Here is a 9,595-nt window from a genome sequence, read left to right on the forward strand (position 1 = left end):
GCAAAGTGATTGAGAGTTTAGGGCTTTTCCATGAAATGATTTGTGATGTTTGCTAAGTTTTTATGGAAGAATATCAGTCCTAGTTGTGACATAAACAACTTTTGTGAAAGGTATTAGCATGAAAACACCAAAAGGGACTATTTTATGTAAGTTGCAAAATAGGTGATATGAGTGTGAAATAGTGATATTTTGGGATTGCTATAGCAGTAAAAAGAGTTTAACTAGGATTTAAATATAAAGAAATTCGATAAAAATCGATTTTCGAGCATAGGGGTAAAATGGTCATTTTGTTAAAGTTTAGGGGCAAAATGGTCATTTTTCCAAAGAAGTGAATTTATGATTGCCTAATTGTAATTAGTGACTAAATGAGTGCATTTTGTTATTATAGATCAAGATTTACCAAAACTGAACTTAGACCAGGGCAAAGCCAAGCAATCCGACTAAACAGACTAGTCAAGCATAATTTGTAAATCAAGGTAATTTGTATGTAAATAATACGACTACATTGTTAATGTATGTATTCGAATTGTCATTGAATTGATATAGTATGAATTGCTAGATTTTGAACTAAGATTGTATATTAATGATTGAGATAGTGGAATGGTCTAGTTGAGACCCTAGGAAACAAACCGGATATTCATGCCATAACGTTCAAATTTCTTATGTGCCAGTGTAAGACATGTCTGGGACATGCATCGGCCACATTATGAGTGCCAGTATAAGACCATGTCTGGGACATGGCATCGGCACAGAGATGAGTGCCAGTGTAAGACAAGTCTGGGACATGCATCGGCCTTGACGATGATAGCCAGTGTAATACGTGTCTGGGACACACATCGGCTAAGAGTTGTGCTAGTGTAAGACATGTCTGGAACATGCATCAGCACTATATATGAGAGCTAGTATAAGACCACGTATGGGACATGGCATCGGCCTCGATGATGATAGCTAGTGTAAGACGATGTCTGGGACATGGCATCAGCCTCGATGATGATAGCTAGTGTAAGACGATGTCTGGGACATGGCACCAGCAACTTATCCCATGTTCGAGGCTTATAGAATATCTGGTAGTTTTCTGAAAGGTTTAACTTTAAAGGTTATGAAAGTGACTTAACAAGGAAAGTATAATAATGTTCTAAGTGATATAGGTACCTATTTGGTATGCATGAGTAATGAGTTCAAATTAGAAAATGTGATTTTAGTAGACGGTAATGAGTAAGTCAAGTTTATGCTTACCTTTGAGCTATGAGTATGATGACTAATGGTAAAATTGTTGTTGTATATTTATTTATATGCAACTTACTAAGCTTTATGCTTACTCTCTTTTCTTTCCCTTTTTCTTTCAGTGCCGCTTAATTAGCTCAAGGATTCTTTGAAGTCGGAGATATCGATCACACTATCAATCGAAGCACTTTGTATAGTACAAATATTCTTTTGAGTATGGCATGTATAGGGCTAGACTAGGATGTTAATTTAAATGAGAAATTGGTTATGTATTTTGGCCTAAGTCAAAGCCCTTCATTTTGTATCAAGCCTAGAATAATGGCTATTTTTCATTTTCATAAATGCATATAATGTTCTTTCTATGGATGAATTGGTGTCTATTATGGAGAAATTTGTGTATTGAAATGATCTTGTGTAGGTTGGGTAAATTGGGTGACAAAATGGCTTGGAAACAGCCTCTTTTTTGTCCACATAGGCATGACACACGGGCGTGTGTCTAGGCCATGTGTGACACACGGCTCACTCCCATAGGCGTGTGTTTTGGTCGTGCTTCCCCTGCACTTAAACTTTTTAGTCAGTGTTGTACACGGGTAGGTCACACGGGCGTGTGCCATGGTCATGTTCTTAAGTCAGATTTTCACACGGGCTGAGAGCACGGGTGTGTCCCAAGCCACATAGGCATGTGTGGCCACATGGTCTTTACCCACACGGGTGTATGGAGCCTTAAAGCACAAAGTTTTCCATGTTCTTCTTAAGTTCTCGGTTTGGTCCCGAACCATCTTGAATGTACGTTTTGGGCCTTGTAAGCCCATTTAAGGGACATATTGCTTATGAAACGAAAATTTTTAACTTGATCAAGATTTTTATGACTTGATTTCCTAAGATTGATTAAGTTTAAGTTAGGTAGCACCTCGAACCCTATTCCGTCGTTGGATACGGGCGAGGGGTGTTACATAAATCACCTAAAAGCACGATTAGTTGCCCAAGGATTTGCACAAGTTCTCGATCTCAATTATGAGGAAACTTTCTTTCCAGTTACTAATATCGTCTCGATTCAACTCCTAATATCTCTAGATGCGTTGAATCACTGGATTATTCATCAGCTTGATATCAAGAATTCTTTTCTTTATGGTGATTTGATATAGAGCAACCACCTGATTTTGTTGCTTAGAGGGAGTCTAGGTTAGTCTGTCGATTGAGAAAATTTCTTTATGGTCTAAAAAAGTTTGTCTACTAACAGAAGTTGTCTTTCCGTATTATGATTTAACCACATAATATTGCTTAGTATTAGTTAAATATTAGACTACCAGTGAGCTAATATTTGCTTCCATTTTGCTTTGCATGCAAAAGCCATTGGGGATAATATGCAAAGGGTATTAATGTTATCCATGAATAATTTTATTAAACCAATCTATTTGAAAAAAATTACAAGTATACATAGATGAAAATACTATACTTAGGGCACCAGATCCAATATTAAGTGTGTTTAGGAAATCTCTAGTAACTTCAAATTTACAAGACTCACATTCTAAATAAGAGAGCTTAGAAAAACCAGTAACCATTCTTTTGAGTTTATAGAGACTAGGATGGCCTAAGTGATAGTGAAGAAGATCAACAAAGTTATTGGAATACAAAACGATTGGAGCAACACAAGAGAGGTAATATAATCCATGTAACTCACGCCCTTCATCAATCATCTTCCCATACTTCGATCCTACTCAAGCACATAATGGGAATAAAAAATGGCTTTATAATTTAATTGGTAAGAAAGTTTACTATTGAAGATTAAATTGTATGGACATTCTGGAGCATATAATACTGGTTTTAATGGAATGGATAGAAGAGGATAGATTTCTCCAACTCCTTTAATAACAATTTGAGTACCATTGGCTAATGTGACTGTAGAAGAAGTAAGCAGGGAAGAAAGGGTAGAGAAAATGTGTTTATTACTAGACATGTGATCTAAAGCACCTGAGTCAAATATCCAAGGGCCATTCGAGGAAGACTTTGTAAGGCAAGCAAAGGAATTATTGGGTTGTGCAACCGAAGCTTTGAAGGAAGAAGAATATTATGGTTTCAATGTTTAGTACTATAGGTACTCATCATAATTGACTCCCATCAAATTAACAGACTTGGCTCTCTATGTAGATGGTAAAGGGAGTAAACCATTTCCTTAAGACTGATTAATGTGAGCAAAAGGTCGATAATTTTGATTTTGATAAGAAGGTCGTCCTTGGAGAACCCAACAAGTATCGCGTATGTGAGCTCCTTTGTCACAATGCGTATAATGAATTTTAGAAATTTTCCCTCTTCCATTTCGATTATCTTTTAATGGATTTGAATTTTGGATGGCAAGCACATATGGCTTAGTCTCGATTTTGTTAGAGGTGCGAAAGAGGTGAGTAAACACATCATCAAGTGTAACACCCTAAACCTGGCCTAGATGTTATGGCCGAATCCGGAGATGTCACAAAGAATGGGTTTTCTGAAAATGGAGTTGTCTCGTCAAATCATTAACATTTCATATTTTACATGCATTTATTCTTTACTGAAAACACCAATTAGTTACTTCACTTGCCAAAAACTTATTACAGCGGAAGCCTTAAAACTATTATAGTTTGAAAATGCAGTCAAGTTTTTAAAAAAACCTTGTTTGCGTAAAATCGTCATTTTTTTTATAGAAAAACATTTTGTTGAAGTATGCAAATTATCGAGTAGCGAAACCAAAACCCACAGTTAAAAGTCCATACAGTCCAGAAAGTCCTATGAATTATAAAATTTAAGTTGAAAACCAAATCTTAAATAAAACCATAAATAAGCAAGTTTTAACAGTTTACGGACGAGTGGTCACCGCTGAGTCTCTGTCGCACCGATCCACCTAAGTCTGTGGATTACCTGGACAAAACAGACAAACAAATGTAAGTTTTCGTAAACTCAGTGTGTAACCTAGCAGAATTAAGCATGCAAACATACAGAAAACTCATAAACAATCAAATACGGATTCGGGCTCATGCCCATTTCAGATACAGTTATCAGAATCAGATATACAGATTAGAATATACAGAATCCTACCCCCATCCTCTACACACCAACTCTATCTATCCCAACACACCATGTGGGGTTAAAAATACTCATCCATCCCTACACACCATATCGTGCCAATACGACACAAGTCAGATAATGTGAAGCCAAGCTGTCAGAGTATAGGCGATGATCGCCATATAAAACACTTCCTTTTCACATACAAATCCCATCTCCAATAACAGATACAGAAATTATATTCAGATATAACAGATTAAACATGCTCAACATTCTTATATACAAATAACAGACATACATATAGCAATTTTGTCAGGCATACATTTAGTATCCTACCCAGATCAGTCTATCAGAATATCATAGCATACAAAATATGGTTTAATTAGCCCTTACCGACCCTACAGTAGGCCCACAGTCAATCGGAGCGACCCGTCCGACCCTAGGGAAAATTTCAAAAATATGGCCCACATGCCCGTATAGGCCCACACGCCCAAATTGGCCTCACCCGTGTCGCCCACATGGCCTGGCCCAAAACCCACACGCCCTTGTGGCATGTCTATGTGGCCCATACGCCCAACTTGGCCTAGCCCATGTGGCTCACACGGCTACACTCACACCACCAAAAGGTCGTGTCTTGCACATGGCCATGCCTTCGTCAACCACACGGTCGTGTCTTGCACACGGCCAACCACATAGGTGACCACACGCCCGTATGGTGTCGACAGAACAGTTTTTTGACTTCTTTCGAAACTCATTTTTTCGCATTTCGGGTACACACCTGGTACGTTTTCACAGTAAAAGCAACACCGAGCCTTCCAAAACTTAAGAAATAGTAATCCAATTACCACTTAGTAACCAATTTATAAGACAACACAAAATTCCAAAATAACGCACGTTATCGCTAATAAGAACAGATACTAACACGGTTTAGATCGCCTGAATGAATCTTACAGTTCAACGCTCTCTCCCACACCAAAATAATCGTAGAAAAGAATCAGATTACACGATTACACCAGCGCCATCACAAAAGGAACATCCACCTTATAGAAAACGAAACCTAACAGACGCAACCCTTCTTACCTTAACCAAGCGAGGAGCAACGAGGTTCCAAAAGCAACGACAAAAGTTAAAGAGTGATGAAAGAATTGAAAAACAAAAAGGAACAGAATTGAAGAGAAGGGAAAATGAATGTTAAAAAAAGATAGAGAGATTTTAGGGAAAGAAAATAAAAATAAAATAAAATAAACAGATATGACCACAAGTCCCTAAATTTTCTCCACTAACTCACTAACTCAATCTCCTCAGACTTTCAGTTCCACCGAAACTTTATCACATAACTAAGCAAAAATATCATCCTCGCTCATGCAGGGATTCGAACATAGGACCTCTAACACACCAACTCCCTTACCACTCAAACCAGTAGGTCATTATGATATAGATTAATAGATAATTTAATATAAACCCACTTAACAAGGGTAAGGCTAGAATTAGAAAAATAACAAAAAACTGCCAAGGTGAGAATTGAACCCAAGACCTCACACATATACCCAGAACACTTAACCACTAAAGTAGATATACAGTTGTGTCAAATATTTACAGAAATAGGGATAACCTAAAAGAAATTTCAACCTTAAAATTTACCTGATCAAAATAGATGAGGATACTGCTGAGGCATCGAGTCCTCAAGTTCCCATGTGGCCTCCTCAATACCATGATTCCACCACAAAACCTTCACTAAATGAATAGACTTCCTCCTCAGAACCTTAATATCACGATCTAGGATCTAAATCGGTTCCTCCTCAAAAGTTAAATCTAGCCTAACCTCGATCTCCTCAACAGAGACAACGTGAGATTGGTCAGACTAATATCACCTCAACATCAAGACGTAAAACACATCGTGGATACAGTCCAACTCTAGAGGTAGCTCCATCTGATAAGCAATCGGTCCCACACGCTTCAGAATTTGATACGGCCTAATGAACCTAAGGCTCAACTTGCCCTTGCGACCGAATCTCAAAACTTTCTTTCACGGAGAAACCTTAAGAAACAGGAAGTCCCCCACAGAGTACTCAATATCTCTCTTCTTCAGATCCGCATAAGACTTCTGTCTACTAGAAACCGCCTTTAGACGATCCCAAATCAGTTTAACCTTATCTTCAGTTTTAGAAACCAAGTCAGGACCTAAAACACGACGCTCACCCAACTCAGTCCAACATAGTGGAGTACGAGACTTACGACTATACAAAGTCTCGTAAGATGCCATTTGAATGCGAGCCTAGAAACTATTATTGTAGGCGAACTCAGCTAGCGGCAGATAATCTCCCAACTACCTCGAAAATCAATAACACAATTCCGAAGCATATCTTCCAGTATCTGAACCACCATCTCAGATTGACCATCAGTCTGAGGATGGAACGCAGTACTGAAGTCCAATCTCAAACCCAGTGCCTCGTGCAATTTCTTCTAGAATCGAGAAGTGAAGCAAGGATCTCTATCAGAAATAATCAAAATTGGAACCCCATGCATTCTAACTATCTTGGAGATATAGAGCTTAATTAACTTCTGCAGAGAATAATCTGTCTGAACCAGAATAAAATGAACAGACTTGGTTAATCGATCTACGATGACCCAAACATAATCCTTCTTAATGGGTGTCAAGGGCAACCCACTAACAAAGTCCATCGTCACTCGTTTCCAGTTCCATAAAGGAATCTTAACGGACTGTAGCAAACCCGAAGGCAACTGATGCTCAGCTTTAACTTGCTGACACGTCAGACAACGAGCAACGAAATCTGTAACCTCACGCTTCAAACCCAGCCACCAGTACAACTCATTAAGTTCACGATATATCTTATTACCACCGGGATGCATAGCATAAGGGCTACTATGTGTCTCCCTTAGAATCGACTGTCTCAAATCAGAATCATTCGGCACACAGAACTGACCTCGAAAGCATAGAACACCATCATTATTAAGCACAAAATCCGAAGTACTACCACTCTCAATCTGACGAAATCACAAACCCAGAAACTCATCCCCTGACTATTTATCTTGAATCTGATCAATCCATGTTAGCTTAACTTGCAACTCGGCTAATAGACTCCTATCATCAAACAAACTGAGACGAGCGAACATCGTTCTACGACTTAGAGCATCAGCCACCTCTTTAGCCTTACCAAGATGATACTCTATCATGTAGTCATCATCTTTGAGTAGCTCAATCCATCAACGCTGCCTAAGATTCAATTCCTTCTGAGTAAGAAGGTACTTGAGGCTCTTGTGATCAGTGTAGATAATACACCTCTCACCATACAAATAGTGCCTCTAGATTTTCAACGCAAAAACCATAACAACTAACTCGAGATCATGCGTCGGATAATTCCTTTCATGTGCCTTAAGCTAAAGGGATGCATAAGCCACAACTTTTCTATCTTGCATCAATACACATCCCAAATTGACGTGCGATGCATCATTGTACACCACAAACTCTTTTCCAGATTTAGGCTGCATCATTCTCGAAGCCCAATTGCTGCGCATCAGTCCAGACAAAAAGAACACCCTTGCGCAACAGCTTAGTCAAAGGAGCTGCAATCAGAGAGAATCCCTTGACAAACCGCCGATAATAACCTGCCAGACCCAGAAAACTAAGGATTTCATATACATTCCTAGGTTGTTTCCAATCAAGCACAGCCTCAATCTTCTTAGGATCAACTCGAATCCCCTCAGTAGAAACCACGTGCCCTAGAAAAGTTACCTCAACTTAGCGTAGAGCTATTTTTCACGGAGAATCTGGAGCACTACTCTAAGATGCTCATCATGTTCATTCTCCGTCTTAGAGTACACCAGTATATCGTCGATGAAGACCACGACAAACTGATCAAAATATGGCTGAAAGACTCAGTTTATTAGATCCATGAAGGCAGCCGGAGCCAAAAGGCATAACTAAAAACTCTTAATGCCCATAACGAGTCGTAAATGCAGTCTTATGAACATCCACCTCCTTAACTCTCAATGATGATACCCAGAACGAAGATCAATATTCGTGCCAATATTGTGTCAATACGACACAAGTCAGATAATGTGCAGCCAAGCTGCCAGAGTATAGGCAATGATTGCCACACAGAACACTTCTTTCTCATTTACAAATTCCATCCCCAATAACAGATGCAAAAATCAGATTCAGATATAACAGATTAAACATGTTCAATATGCTTATATACAGATAATAGACATACATATAGTAGTTCAGTCAAGCATACATTTAGCATCCTACTCAGATCAGTCTATCAGAATATAATAGCATACAAAATAAGGTTTAATTAGCCCTTACCGACCCTATAGTCGATTGGAGCAACCCATGCGACCCTAGGGAAAATTTCAGAAATATGGCCCACATGTCTGTGTGGGCCCACACGCCCAAATTGGCCTCACCCGTATGGCCCACACGACCTGGCCCAAAACCCATACGCCTGTATGGGCCCACACGCCCAACTTGGCCTAGCCTGTGTGGCCCACGCGGCCACACTCACACCACCACACAATCGTGTCTTACACATGGCATACATTTATCGACCACATGGTCGTGTCTCGTACACGGCCAACCACACGGGTGACCACACGCCCGTGTGGCTTCAACAGAACAGTTTTTCAACTTTTGCCGAAACTCATTATTCTGCGTTTTGGTACACACCTGGTACATTTTCGCAGTAAAAGCAACCCCTAGCCCTCTGAAACTTAAGAAACAGTAATCCAATAACCACTTAGTACCCAATTTACGAGACAACACAAAATCTTGAAATAAGGTATGAAACTTACTAGTGACAAGAACAAATACTAACACGGTTTAGATCGCCTGAACAAATCTTACCACGTCCTCTCCTACACCAAAATAATCACAGAAAATAATTAGATCACATGATTACACCAATGCCTTCAAAAAGAAAACACCCACATTATAGGAAAACGAAACCCAACAGACGTAACCTTTCTTACCTTAACCGAGTGAGGAGCACCGAGGTTCCAAAAGAAATGACAAGAGTTAAAGAATGATGATAGAATTGAAAAACAAAAGGGAATAGAATTGTAGAGAACGAAAAATGAACGTCATGAAAAAGATGAAGAGATTTTGGAGAAAAAAATAAAAATAAAATAAAATAAGCAGATATGACCACAAGTCCCCAGATTTTCTTCCACTACCCCACTAACTTAACCTTCTCAGACTTTCAGTTCCACCAAAACTCTATCACATAACTGAGCAAAAATATCATCCTCGTTCGCACAAGGATTCAAACACAGGACCTCCAACACACCAACTCCCTTACCACTCGAACCA

The sequence above is a fragment of the Gossypium arboreum genome, chromosome 10 (genome assembly GCF_025698485.1).
Source record: "Gossypium arboreum isolate Shixiya-1 chromosome 10, ASM2569848v2, whole genome shotgun sequence".
Taxonomy (NCBI): Eukaryota; Viridiplantae; Streptophyta; class Magnoliopsida; order Malvales; family Malvaceae; genus Gossypium; species Gossypium arboreum.